This window comes from Oncorhynchus keta, unplaced genomic scaffold (genome assembly GCF_023373465.1).
Source record: "Oncorhynchus keta strain PuntledgeMale-10-30-2019 unplaced genomic scaffold, Oket_V2 Un_contig_27940_pilon_pilon, whole genome shotgun sequence".
NCBI lineage: Eukaryota > Metazoa > Chordata > Actinopteri > Salmoniformes > Salmonidae > Oncorhynchus > Oncorhynchus keta.
In genome coordinates, this window is record NW_026285772.1 from 47,501 (window position 1) to 60,941 (window position 13,441).

The following is a 13,441-nucleotide window of genomic DNA, read 5'->3' on the forward strand; positions in this document are numbered from 1 at the left end:
GACAGAGGATAGCAGGTAGAGAGAGAGACAGAGGATAGCAGGTAGAGAGAGAGACAGAGGATAGCAGGTAGAGAGACAGAGAGGATAGCAGGTAGAGAGAGAGACAGAGGATAGCAGGTAGAGAGAGAGACAGAGGATAGCAGGTAGAGAGAGAGACAGAGGATAGCAGGTAGAGAGAGAGACAGAGGATAGCAGGTAGAGAGAGAGACAGAGGATAGCAGGTAGAGAGAGAGACAGAGGATAGCAGGTAGAGAGAGAGACAGAGGATAGCAGGTAGAGAGAGAGACAGAGGATAGCAGGTAGAGAGAGAGACAGAGGATAGCAGGTAGAGAGAGAGACAGAGGATAGCAGGTAGAGAGAGAGACAGAGGATAGCAGGTAGAGAGAGAGAGAGAGGATAGCAGGTAGAGAGAGAGACAGAGGATAGCAGGTAGAGAGAGACAGAGGATAGCAGGTAGAGAGAGAGACAGAGGATAGCAGGTAGAGAGAGAGACAGAGGATAGCAGGTAGAGAGAGAGACAGAGGATAGCAGGTAGAGAGAGACACAGAGGATAGCAGGTAGAGAGAGACACAGAGGATAGCAGGTAGAGAGACACAGAGGATAGCAGGTAGAGAGAGACAGAGGATAGCAGGTAGAGAGACAGACAGAGGATAGCAGGTAGAGAGAGACACAGAGGATAGCAGGTAGAGAGACACAGAGGATAGCAGGTAGAGAGAGAGACAGAGGATAGCAGGTAGAGAGAGAGACAGAGGATAGCAGGTAGAGAGAGACAGAGGATAGCAGGTAGAGAGAGACAGAGGATAGCAGGTAGAGAGACAGAGGATAGCAGGTAGAGAGACAGAGGATAGCAGGTAGAGAGAGACAGAGGATAGCAGGTAGAGAGAGACAGAGGATAGCAGGTAGAGAGACAGAGGATAGCAGGTAGAGAGACAGAGGATAGCAGGTAGAGAGACAGAGGATAGCAGGTAGAGAGACAGAGGATAGCAGGTAGAGAGAGAGACAGAGGATAGCAGGTAGAGAGAGAGACAGAGGATAGCAGGTAGAGAGAGACAGAGGATAGCAGGTAGAGAGAGACAGAGGATAGCAGGTAGAGAGACAGACAGAGGATAGCAGGTAGAGAGACAGACAGAGGATAGCAGGTAGAGAGAGAGACAGAGGATAGCAGAGAGAGACAGAGGATAGCAGGTAGAGAGAGAGACAGAGGATAGCAGGTAGAGAGAGAGACAGAGGATAGCAGGTAGAGAGAGAGACAGAGGATAGCAGGTAGAGAGAGAGACAGAGGATAGCAGGTAGAGAGAGAGACAGAGGATAGCAGGTAGAGAGAGAGACAGAGGATAGCAGGTAGAGAGAGACAGAGGATAGCAGGTAGAGAGAGACAGAGGATAGCAGGTAGAGAGACAGACAGAGGATAGCAGGTAGAGAGAGAGACAGAGGATAGCAGGTAGAGAGAGAGACAGAGGATAGCAGGTAGAGAGACAGACAGAGGATAGCAGGTAGAGAGACAGACAGAGGATAGCAGGTAGAGAGAGAGACAGAGGATAGCAGGTAGAGAGAGAGACAGAGGATAGCAGGTAGAGAGAGAGACAGAGGATAGCAGGTAGAGAGAGAGACAGAGGATAGCAGGTAGAGAGAGAGACAGAGGATAGCAGGTAGAGAGAGAGACAGAGGATAGCAGGTAGAGAGAGAGACAGAGGATAGCAGGTAGAGAGAGAGACAGAGGATAGCAGGTAGAGAGAGAGACAGAGGATAGCAGGTAGAGAGAGACAGAGGATAGCAGGTAGAGAGAGAGACAGAGGATAGCAGGTAGAGAGAGAGACAGAGGATAGCAGGTAGAGAGAGAGACAGAGGATAGCAGGTAGAGAGAGAGACAGAGGATAGCAGGTAGAGAGAGAGACAGAGGATAGCAGGTAGAGAGAGAGACAGAGGATAGCAGGTAGAGAGAGAGACAGAGGATAGCAGGTAGAGAGAGAGACAGAGGATAGCAGGTAGAGAGAGACAGAGGATAGCAGGTAGAGAGAGAGACAGAGGATAGCAGGTAGAGAGAGAGACAGAGGATAGCAGGTAGAGAGAGACAGAGGATAGCAGGTAGAGAGAGAGACAGAGAGGATAGCAGGAGAGAGAGACAGAGGATAGCAGGAGAGAGACACAGAGGATAGCAGGTAGAGAGACAGAGGATAGCAGGTAGAGAGAGACAGAGGATAGCAGGTAGAGAGACAGAGGATAGCGGGTAGAGAGAGAGACAGAGGATAGCAGGTAGAGAGAGACAGAGGATAGCAGGTAGAGAGAGAGACAGAGGATAGCAGGTAGAGAGAGACAGAGGATAGCAGGTAGAGAGAGAGACAGAGGATAGCAGGTAGAGAGACAGAGGATAGCAGGTAGAGAGACAGAGGATAGCAGGTAGAGAGACAGAGGATAGACAGAGAGAGAGACAGAGGATAGCGCAGGTAGAGAGAGAGACAGAGGATAGCAGGTAGAGAGAGACAGAGGATAGCAGGAGAGAGACAGAGGATAGAGGTAGAGAGAGACAGAATACACAGAGGATAGCGGGTAGAGAGACAGAGGATAGCAGGTAGAGAGAGAGACAGAGGATAGCAGGTAGAGAGAGAGACAGAGGATAGCAGGTAGAGAGAGAGAGACAGAGGATAGCAGGTAGAGAGAGACAGAGGATAGCAGGTAGAGAGAGACAGAGGATAGCAGGTAGAGAGACAGAGGATAGCAGGTAGAGAGACAGAGGATAGCAGGTAGAGAGACAGAGGATAGCAGGTAGAGAGACAGAGGATAGCAGGTAGAGAGACAGAGGATAGCAGGTAGAGAGACAGAGGATAGCAGGTAGAGAGACAGAGGATAGCAGGTAGAGAGACAGAGGATAGCAGGTAGAGAGACAGAGGATAGCAGGTAGAGAGACAGAGGATAGCAGGTAGAGAGACAGAGGATAGCAGGTAGAGAGAGACAGAGGAGGTAGAGAGAGACAGAGGATAGCAGGTAGAGAGAGACAGAGGATAGCAGGTAGAGAGAGACAGAGGATAGCAGGTAGAGAGAGACAGAGGATAGACAGAGGATAGCAGGTAGAGAGACAGAGGATAGCAGGTAGAGAGACAGAGGATAGCAGGTAGAGAGACAGAGGATAGCAGGTAGAGAGACAGAGGATAGCAGGTAGAGAGACAGAGGATAGCAGGTAGAGAGACAGAGGATAGCAGGTAGAGAGACAGAGGATAGCAGGTAGAGAGACAGAGGATAGCAGGTAGAGAGACAGAGGATAGCAGGTAGAGAGACAGAGGATAGCAGGTAGAGAGACTGAGGATAGCAGGTAGAGAGACAGAGGATAGCAGGTAGAGAGAGACAGAGGATAGCAGGTAGAGAGAGACAGAGGATAGCAGGTAGAGAGAGAGACAGAGGATAGCAGGTAGAGAGAGAGACAGAGGATAGCAGGTAGAGAGAGAGACAGAGGATAGCAGGTAGAGAGAGAGACAGAGGATAGCAGGTAGAGAGAGAGACAGAGGATAGCAGGTAGAGAGAGAGACAGAGGATAGCAGGTAGAGTGAGAGACAGAGGATAGCAGGTAGAGTGAGAGACAGAGGATAGCAGGTAGAGAGAGACACAGAGACACGGGGAGAGAGAGAGAGAGAGAGACTGGGAGAGAGAGAGAGACTGGGAGAGAGAGAGAGACTGGGAGGGAGAGAGAGACTGGGACAGAGAGAGAGACGGGGAGAGAGAGAGACGGGGAGAGAGGACAGAGAGAGCGAGGTGGAGGGGGAGAGAGAAAGATTGAGACATACCTGGAGAGCGAGAGATTTGACAGGGAGACACACCCGGAGAGAGAGACAGGGAGAGAAAGTCACTCAGAGGACACACCTCCCTCTCTAACATCTCTGTGTGTTCCAGCGTTACTCGACCTTCCTGTCCAGCCCAGTTCGTCAGAGGTTCTGGGCTTCGGCCAGACAGGAAACACTGCTGCCGGCGGTCAACTCCCTTTCCGCTTCTACGACCAATCGCGTCGAGCGCCCAACGACCCCACCGCACAGAGATCTGTGTTCGCCTCCGTTGACAAAGTTCCAGGTAATACACACTTCCTGTTACTCACCTACTGTACATTCACTTCCTGTTACACACCTACCGTACATTCACTTCCTGTTACACACCTACTGTACATTCACTTCCTGTTACACACCTACTTACTGTACATTCACTTCCTGTTACACACCTACCTACTGTACATTCACTTCCTGTTAGACACCTACTTCCTGTTACACACCTACCTACTGTACATTCACTTCCTGTTACACACCTACCTAGTGTACATTCACTTCCTGTTACACACCTACCTACTGTACATGCACTTCCTGTTACACACCTACTTCCTGTTACACACCTACATACTGTACATTCACTTCCTGTTACACACCTACCTACTGTACATTCACTTCCTGTTACACACCTACCTACTGTACATGCACTTCCTGTTACACACCTACTTCCTGTTACACACCTACCTACTGTACATTCACTTCCTGTTACACACCTACCTACTGTACATTCACTTCCTGTTCCACACGATAATGTACAGAAACATGTCAGGGGTTCACCTAGGGGTCATGATGGGGGCTGCACCAAATGTTTGATGTATTAGAATAATTGATTATGCTTATGTTGTATTAATAGAAGGGGAGGGGTTATAAGACCCCTCCCCCTTACATGTGTAGGGTACTAGACTACAGATTAACTATATATATATATATATATATATATATATATATATATATATATATATATATATATATATATATATATATATATATATATATATATATATATATATTCATTATAGAGGTTTGATATTGTTCCAGTGGTTTTCTAGTCTCTCTACCTCTTATAAAGAAACTGTCTGAGAAATGTGTGACTGTGAAGACAGAACTCTACATGGGGAGTGTAAGAGATAAGAGACGAGTCAGACATTCCACTATAAGTCAACTTTATATAGCTGTGTATGCATGGGCTTGGTCTGATGAGTAGAAGGTAATGAGGTATGCAGTGACATCACAAGGGCTGGACTTAGGGTTCTATAAATCAACTTTGGGGTAGTGGACATTTACTGCCTAGGCCTCTCTTGTAAGTTTATATAGCTGTGTGTGCATGGGCTTGGTTTGATGAGTAGAAGGTAATGAGATATGCAGTGACATCACAAGGGCTGGACTTCGGGTTTAATAAAAGCAACTTGAGACCTTTTTCTATTTTGCGGAACTTACTGGGAAACGTTGCGTTATGTCCCTGTTGTCAACTTCTGTCTTCAATTACATTTATAAATGAATGAATGATTTACTTAAAGATATTGTCTCAATGCTCATTTCACCAACGAGCCAATGATTGACAAGGAACAAGGAAATGAACGCCAACAAACACACCAGGTGTATGTTCAGCTCGAAGAGGTTTAGTGTGTCCTAGAATGGGGTTGGTATCATTTCAGCTGTAACAGAAGGGGTTTAGTGTCCTAGAATGGGGTTGGTATCATTTCAGCTGTAACAGAAGGGGTTTAGTGTCCTAGAATGGGGTTGGTATCATTTCAGCTGTAACAGAAGAGGTTTAGTGTCCTAGAATGGGGTTGGTATCATTTCAGCTGTAACAGAAGGGGTTTAGTGTCCTAGAATGGGGTTGGTATCATTTCAGCTGTAACAGAAGAGGTTTAGTGTCCTAGAATGGGGTTGGTATCATTTCAGCTGTAACAGAAGAGGTTTAGTGTCCTAGAATGGGGTTGGTATCATTTCAGCTGTAACAGAAGGGGTTTAGTGTCCTAGAATGGGGTTGGTATCATTTCAGCTGTAACAGAAGGGGTTTAGTGTCCTAGAATGGGGTTGGTATCATTTCAGCTGTAACAGAAGAGGTTTAGTGTCCTAGAATGGGGTTGGTATCATTTCAGCTGTAACAGAAGAGGTTTAGTGTGTCCTAGAATGGGGTTGGTATCATTTCAGCTGTAACAGAAGGGGTTTAGTGTCCTAGAATGGGGTTGGTATCATTTCAGCTTTAACAGAAGAGGTTTAGTGTGTCCTAGAATGGGGTTGGTATCATTTCAGCTGTAACAGAAGAGGTTTAGTGTGTCCTAGAATGGGGTTGGTATCATTTCAGCTGTAACAGAAGGGGTTTAGTGTCCTAGAATGGGGTTGGTATCATTTCAGCTGTAACAGAAGGGGTTTCGTGTCCTAGAATGGGGTTGGTATCATTTCAGCTGTAACAGGAGGGGTTTCGTGTTCTAGAATGGGGTTGGTATCATTTCAGCTGTAACAGAAGAGGTTTAGTGTCCTAGAATGGGGTTGGTATCATTTCAGCTGTAACAGGAGGGGTTTAGTGTCCTAGAATGGGGTTGGTATCATTTCAGCTGTAACAGAAGGGGTTTAGTGTCCTAGAATGGGGTTGGTATCATTTCAGCTGTAACAGGAGGGGTTTAGTGTCCTAGAATGGGGTTGGTATCATTTCAGCTGTAACAGAAGGGGTTTAGTGTCCTAGAATGGGGTTGGTATCATTTCAGCTGTAACAGAAGGGGTTTAGTGTCCTAGAATGGGGTTGGTATCATTTCAGCTGTAACAGAAGAGGTTTAGTGTCCTAGAATGGGGTTGGTATCATTTCAGCTTTAACAGAAGAGGTTTAGTGTGTCCTAGAATGGGGTTGGTATCATTTCAGCTGTAACAGAAGAGGTTTAGTGTGTCCTAGAATGGGGTTGGTATCATTTCAGCTGTACCAGAAGGGGTTTCGTGTCCTAGAATGGAGTTGGTATCATTTCAGCTTTAACAGGAGGGGTTTCGTGTCCTAGAATGAGGTTGGTTTCTATGTAACTAAGTGGTGGAATTTCCTCTTAATCTGTGTAAGCTGAACAGTGTATTCAGACTCCTTCTCCACGTCTTGTTACGTTACAGCCTTATTCTAAAATGGATTCAATCGTTTTTTTTCCCCCTCATCAACCTACCCCATAATGACATCACAATACTCCACAATGACATCACAATACTCCATAATGACATCACAATACCCCATAATGACATCACAATATCCCATAATGATGAAGGAAAAAACATTTTGTATAATAAATAAAAATATCTGAAATATCACCGTTACATAAGTATTCAGACCCTTTACTCAGTACTTTGTTGAAGCACCTTTTGCAGCAATTACAGCCTTGAGTCATCTTGGGTTTCACCCTACAATCTTGGCACACCTGTATTTGGGAGTTTCTCCCATTCTTCTCTGGAGATCCTCTCAAGCTCTGTCAGGTTGGATGGGGAGCGTCGCTGCATGGTCTCTCCAGAGACGTTCGAACAGGTTAAAGTCCGGGCTCTGGCTGAGTCATTCATGGACATTTAGAGACTTGTCCCGAAGCCACTCCTGTGTTGTCTTGGCTGTGTGCTACGCCCCAGTCTGAGGTCCTGAGGGCTCTGGAACAGGTTTTCATCAAGGATCTCTCTGTACTTTGCTCCGTTCATCTTTGCCTCGATCCTGACTGGTCTCTCAGTCCCTGCCGCTGAAAAAACATCCCCCACAACATGATGCTGCCTCCACCACCATGCTTCACCGTAGGGATGGTGCCAGGTTTCCTCCAGACGTGACGCTTGGCATTCAGGCCAAAGAGTTAAATCTTGCCTTTCCAAATCCTGTCCAATCAATTGAATTTACCACAGGTGGACTCCAATCAAGTTGTAGAAACATCTCAATGGAAACAGGATGCACCGGAGCTCAATTTCGAGTCTCATCGCAAAGGGTCTGAATACTATGTAAAACTTTCTGTGTTGTTTTTTATACATTTCCAAACATTTCAACAACAAACAAAAAACTGTTTTATTTAATCGATTTCAGAATAAAGCTGGGTGTAACTTCTTGGATGGTACACACACTGGGTCGTTCTGTAGGTTGGATGTTTAGTGTCTAGCACCCAGAGGGAGAGAGGGAGAGAGAGACTGGGAGAGAGACGGTGTTTAGTAGTCTAGCACCCAGAGAGAGAGAGAGACTGGGAGAGGGAGAGAGAGAGACTGGGAGAGAGACGGTGTTTAGTAGTCTAGCACCCAGAGAGAGAGAGAGAGACTGGGAGAGGGAGAGAGAGAGACTGGGAGAGAGACTGTGTTTAGTGGTCTAGCACCCAGAGAGAGAGAGAGAGACTTGGAGAGAGACGGTGTTTAGTAGTCTAGCACCCAGAGAGAGAGAGAGAGACTGGGAGAGGGAGAGAGAGACTTGGAGAGAGACTGTGTTTAGTAGTCTAGCACCCAGAGAGAGAGAGAGAGACTTGGAGAGAGACGGTGTTTAGTAGTCTAGCACCCAGAGAGAGAGAGAGACTTGGAGAGAGACTGTGTTTAGTGGTCTAGCACCCAGAGTGAGAGAGAGAGACTGGGAGAGGGAGAGAGAGAGACTGGGAGAGAGACAGTGTTTAGTGGTCTAGCACCCAGAGAGAGAGAGAGAGACTGGGAGAGGGAGAGAGAGAGACTGGGACAGAGACAGAGAGACTGGGAGAGAGACAGACACTGTTTAGTGGTCTAGCACCCAGAGAGAGAGAGAGAGAGAGAGAGAGACTGGGAGAGAGAGAGACTGGGACAGAGACAGAGAGACTGGGAGAGAGGCACTGTTTAGTGGTCTAGCACCCAGAGAGAGAGAGAGAGACTGGGACAGAGACAGAGAGACTGGGAGAGAGACACTGTTTAGTGGTCTAGCACCCAGAGAGAGAGAGACACTGTTTAGTGGTCTAGCACCCAGAGAGAGAGAGACTGTTTAGTGGTCTAGCACCCAGAGAGAGAGAGAGAGACTGTTTAGTGGTCTAGCACCCAGAGATAGAGAGAGACTGTTTAGTGGTCTAGCACCCAGAGAGAGAGAGAGACTGTTTAGTGGTCTAGCACACAGAGAGAGAGAGACTGGGAGAGAGACTGTGTTTAGTGGTCTAGCACCCAGAGAGAGAGAGACTGGGAGAGAGACAGGGAGACTTAAGTGTCTAGCACCCAGAGAGAGAGAGAGAGAGAGACTGGGAGAGAGACAGGGAGACTTAAGTGTCTAGCACTCAGAGAGAGAGAGAGACTGGGAGAGAGACAGAGAGACTTAAGTGTCTAGCACCCAGAGAGAGAGAGACTGGGACAGAGAGACTTAAGTGTCTAGCACCCAGAGAGAGAGAACGAGACTGGGAGAGAGACAGAGAGACTTAAGTGTCTAGCACTCAGAGAGAGAGAGACTGGGACAGAGACAGAGAGACTTAAGTGTCTAGCACTCAGAGAGAGAGAGACTGGGTCAGAGACAGAGAGACTTAAGTGTCTAGCACCCAGAGAGAGAGAACGAGACTGGGACAGAGACAGAGAGACTTAAGTGTCTAGCACTCAGAGAGAGAGAGAGACTGGGACAGAGACAGAGAGACTTAAGTGTCTAGCACCCAGAGAGAGAGAGACTGGGACAGAGACAGAGAGACTTAAGTGTCTAGCACTCAGAGAGAGAGAGAGAGACTGGGACAGAGACAGAGAGACTTAAGTGTCTAGCACTCAGAGAGAGAGAGAGAGACTGGGACAGAGACAGAGAGACTTAAGTGTCGAGCACCCAGAGAGAGAGAGACTGGGACAGAGACAGAGAGACTTAAGTGTCTAGCACCCAGAGAGAGAGAAAGACTGGGACAGAGACAGAGAGACTTAAGTGTCTAGCACCCAGAGAAAGAGAGAGACTTAAGTGTCTAGCACCCAGAGAGAGAGAGAGAGAGACTGGGACAGAGACAGAGAGACTTAAGTGTTTAGCACCCAGAGAGAGAGAGAGACTTGAGTGTCTAGCACCCAGAGAGAGAGAGAGACTTAAGTGTCTAGCACCCAGAGAGAGAGAGAGACTTAAGTGTCTAGCACCCAGAGAGAGAGAGAGACTTAAGTGTCTAGCACCCAGAGAGAGACTTAAGTGTCTAGCACCCAGAGAGAGAGAGACTTAAGTGTCTAGCACCCAGAGAGAGAGAGACTTAAGTGTCTAGCACCCAGAGAGAGAGAGACTTAAGTGTCTAGCACCCAGAGAGAGAGAGAGACTTAAGTGTCTAGCACCCAGAGAGAGAGAGAGACTTAAGTGTCTAGCACCCAGAGAGAGAGAGACTTAAGTGTCTAGCACCCAGAGAGAGAGAGAGACTTAAGTGTCTAGCACCCAGAGAGAGAGAGAGACTTAAGTGTCTAGCACCCCAGAGAGAGAGAGAGACTTAAGTGTCTAGCACCCAGAGAGAGAGAGAGACTTAAGTGTCTAGCACCCAGAGAGAGAGAGAGAGACTTAAGTGTCTAGCACCCAGAGAGAGAGAGAGACTTAAGTGTCTAGCACCCAGAGACAGAGAGACTTAAGTGTCTAGCACCCAGAGACAGAGAGACTTAAGTGTCTAGCACCCAGAGACAGAGAGACTTAAGTGTCTAGCACCCAGAGACAGAGAGACTTAAGTGTCTAGCACCCAGAGAGAGAGAGAGACTTAAGTGTCTAGCACCCAGAGACAGAGAGACTTAAGTGTCTAGCACCCAGAGACAGAGAGACTTAAGTGTCTAGCACTCAGGGATGTGTTGTTCTGTTTACCTCAGTGTGTCCTGCATCCATGTGTTTATTGACATACCAACTCAATCTAATTGTTATTTTGATTTTTTTTATTTATAATTACACGTGTGTGTGTGTGTGTGTGTGTGTGTGTGTGTGTGTGTGTGTGTGTGTGTGTGTGTGTGTTGTATTGCAGGGTTTGCGGTGGCCCACTGTGTCTCTCAGCACAGCCTGTCCCCCCTCTCCTCCCCCTCCCCACCCTCCTCAGGCACCGGACGATGTGACTCTGTTACAGGTAACAGCCCTACAGGTAACAGCCCTACAGGTAACAGCCCTACAGGTAACAGCCCTACAGGTAACAGCCCTACAGGTAACAGCCCTACAGGTAACACCCCTACAGGTAACAGCCCTACAGGTAACAGCCCTACAGGTAACAGCCCTATAGGTAACAGCCCTACAGGTAACACCCCTACAGGTAACACCCCTACAGGTAACAGCCCTACAGGTAACAGCCCTACAGGTAACACCCCTACAGGTAACACCCTACAGGTAACACACACACACACACACCAGCCCTACAGGTAACAGCCCTACAGGTAACAGCCCTACAGGTAACACCCCTACAGGTAACACCCCTACAGGTAACAGCCCTACAGGTAACAGCCCTTAAGTGTCACACACACACACACACACACACACACACCAGCCCTACAGGTAACAGCCCTACAGGTAACAGCCCTACAGGTAACAGCCCTACAGGTAACAGCCCTACAGGTAACACCCCTACAGGTAACAGCCCTACAGGTAACACCCCTACAGGTACCACACACACCAGTACGATATCAGCCAACAGCCCTACAGGTAACACCCCTACAGGTAACAGCCCTACAGGTAACACCCCTACAGGTAACACACACACACACACACCAGTACGATATCAGCCAACACCCCTACAGGTAACACACACACACACCAGTACGATATCAGCCAACAGCCCTACAGGTAACACACACACACACCAGTACGATATCAGCCAACAGCCCTACAGGTAACACACACACACACCAGTACGATATCAGCCAACAGCCCTACAGGTAACACACACACACACCAGTACGATATCAGCCAACAGCCCTACAGGTAACACACACACACACCAGTACGATATCAGCCAACAGCCCTACAGGTAACACACACACACACACCAGTACGATATCAGCCAACAGCCCTACAGGTAACACACACACACACACACACACCAGTACGATATCAGCCAACAGCCCTACAGGTAACACACACACACACACACCAGTACGATATCAGCCAACAGCCCTACAGGTAACACACACACACACACACACCAGTACGATATCAGCCAACACCCCTACAGGTAACACACACACCAGTACTATATGTGCTAGGCTTTGATAACAGTTGTCTCTAGCTATCGTTAGCTCTAGATGCTAGGCTTAGATAGCAGTCGTCTGTAGCTACCATTAGCTCTGGATGCTAGGCTTTGATAACAGTTGTCTCTAGCTACCGTTAGCTCTAGATGCTAGGCTTAGATAGCAGTCGTCTGTAGCTACCGTTAGCTCTAGATGCTAGGCTTAGATAACAGTCGTCAGCTCTAGATGCTAGGCTTAGATAGTAGCTATCGTTAGCTCTAGATGCTAGGCTTAGATAGTAGCTATCGTTAGCTCTAGATGCTAGGCTTAGATAGCAGTCGTCTGTAGCTACCGTTAGCTCTAGATGCTAGGCTTAGATAGCAGTCGTCAGCTCTAGATGCTAGGCTTAGATAGTAGCTATCGTTAGCTCTAGATGCTAGGCTTAGATAGTAGCTATCGTTAGCTCTAGATGCTAGGCTTAGATAAGTTGTCTGTAGCTATTGTTAGCTCTAGATGCTAGGCTTAGATAGTAGCTATTGTTTGCTCTAGATTCTAGGCTTAGATAGTAGCTATCATTAGCTCTAGATGCTAGACTTAGACAGCAGTTGTCTGTAGCGATCGTTAGCTCTAGATGCTAGGCTTAGATAGCAGCGATCTGTAGCGATCGTTAGCTCTAGATGCTAGGCTTAGATAGCAGTTGTCTGTAGCGATCGTTTGCTCTAGATGCTAGGCTTAGATAGCAGTTGTCTGATATCTTCAATGATCATTGCTGCTATCTAAGCCTAGCATCTAGCGATAACGATCGCTACAGACAACTGCTATATTAGCCTAGCATCTAGAGCTAAATATAGCTACAGACAGCTGCTATATTAGCCTAGCATCTAGAGCAAACGATAGCTACAGATAGCTCGATGCTAGGCTTAGATAGCGGTTGTCTGTAGCGATCGTTAGCTCTAGATGCTAGGCTTAGATAGTAGCTATCGTTAGCTCTAGATGCTAGGCTTATATAGCAGTTGTCTGTAGCGATCGTTAGCTCTAGATGCTAGGCTTAGATAGTAGCTATCGTTAGCTCTAGATGCTAGGCTTAGATAACAGTTGTCTGTAGCTACTGTTAGCTCTAGATGCTAGGCTTAGATAGCAGCTGTCTGTAGCGATGGTTAGCTCTAGATGCTAGGCTTAGATAGCAGTTGTCTGTAGCGATCGTTAGCTCTAGATGCTAGGCTTAGATAGTGGCGATTGTTAGCTCTAGATGCTAGGCTTAGATAGCAGTTGTCTGTAGCTATCATTAGCTCTAGATGCTAGGCTTAGAAGTTGTCTGTAGCTATCGTTAGCTCTAGATGCTAGGCTTAGATAGCAGTCGTCTGTAGCTATCGTTAGCTCTGGATGCTAGGCTTAGATAGCAGTTGTCTGTAGCTGTAACCGGTTGAGCTAACATTAACCCCTCTTCCTCCTCAGATGAGGAGACGTTCTTGGAGCACACCTCCTTCGTCCTCCGGTGGAGAGGGAGGAGGAAGAGGAGGAGAGTTAACCGGTTCTTGTTCCCCTGTCCCGTCTGTCCTGGCCCC

General features: G+C 47.4%; 2 long non-coding RNA genes across 3 annotated transcripts; both read left to right on the top strand.

Annotated features, from left to right (window-relative positions):
• Window positions 1–715: 715 nt before the first annotated feature.
• LOC127923022 (uncharacterized) lies at window positions 716–1,426 on the top strand. Its single transcript, XR_008113020.1, has 3 exons — window positions 716–987; window positions 1,088–1,139; window positions 1,390–1,426. It is a non-coding gene; the product is annotated as an uncharacterized LOC127923022 (long non-coding RNA).
• Window positions 1,427–5,428: 4,002 nt separating this feature from the next.
• On the top strand, window positions 5,429–7,107 carry LOC127923020 (uncharacterized). Of its 2 annotated transcripts, none has more exons than XR_008113017.1 (3): window positions 5,429–5,625; window positions 5,726–6,181; window positions 6,282–7,107. It is a non-coding gene; the product is annotated as an uncharacterized LOC127923020 (long non-coding RNA). The 2 variants fall into 2 exon arrangements; XR_008113018.1 differs by having other exon boundaries at window positions 5,429–5,525; window positions 5,576–6,181.
• Window positions 7,108–13,441: the final 6,334 nt, after the last annotated feature.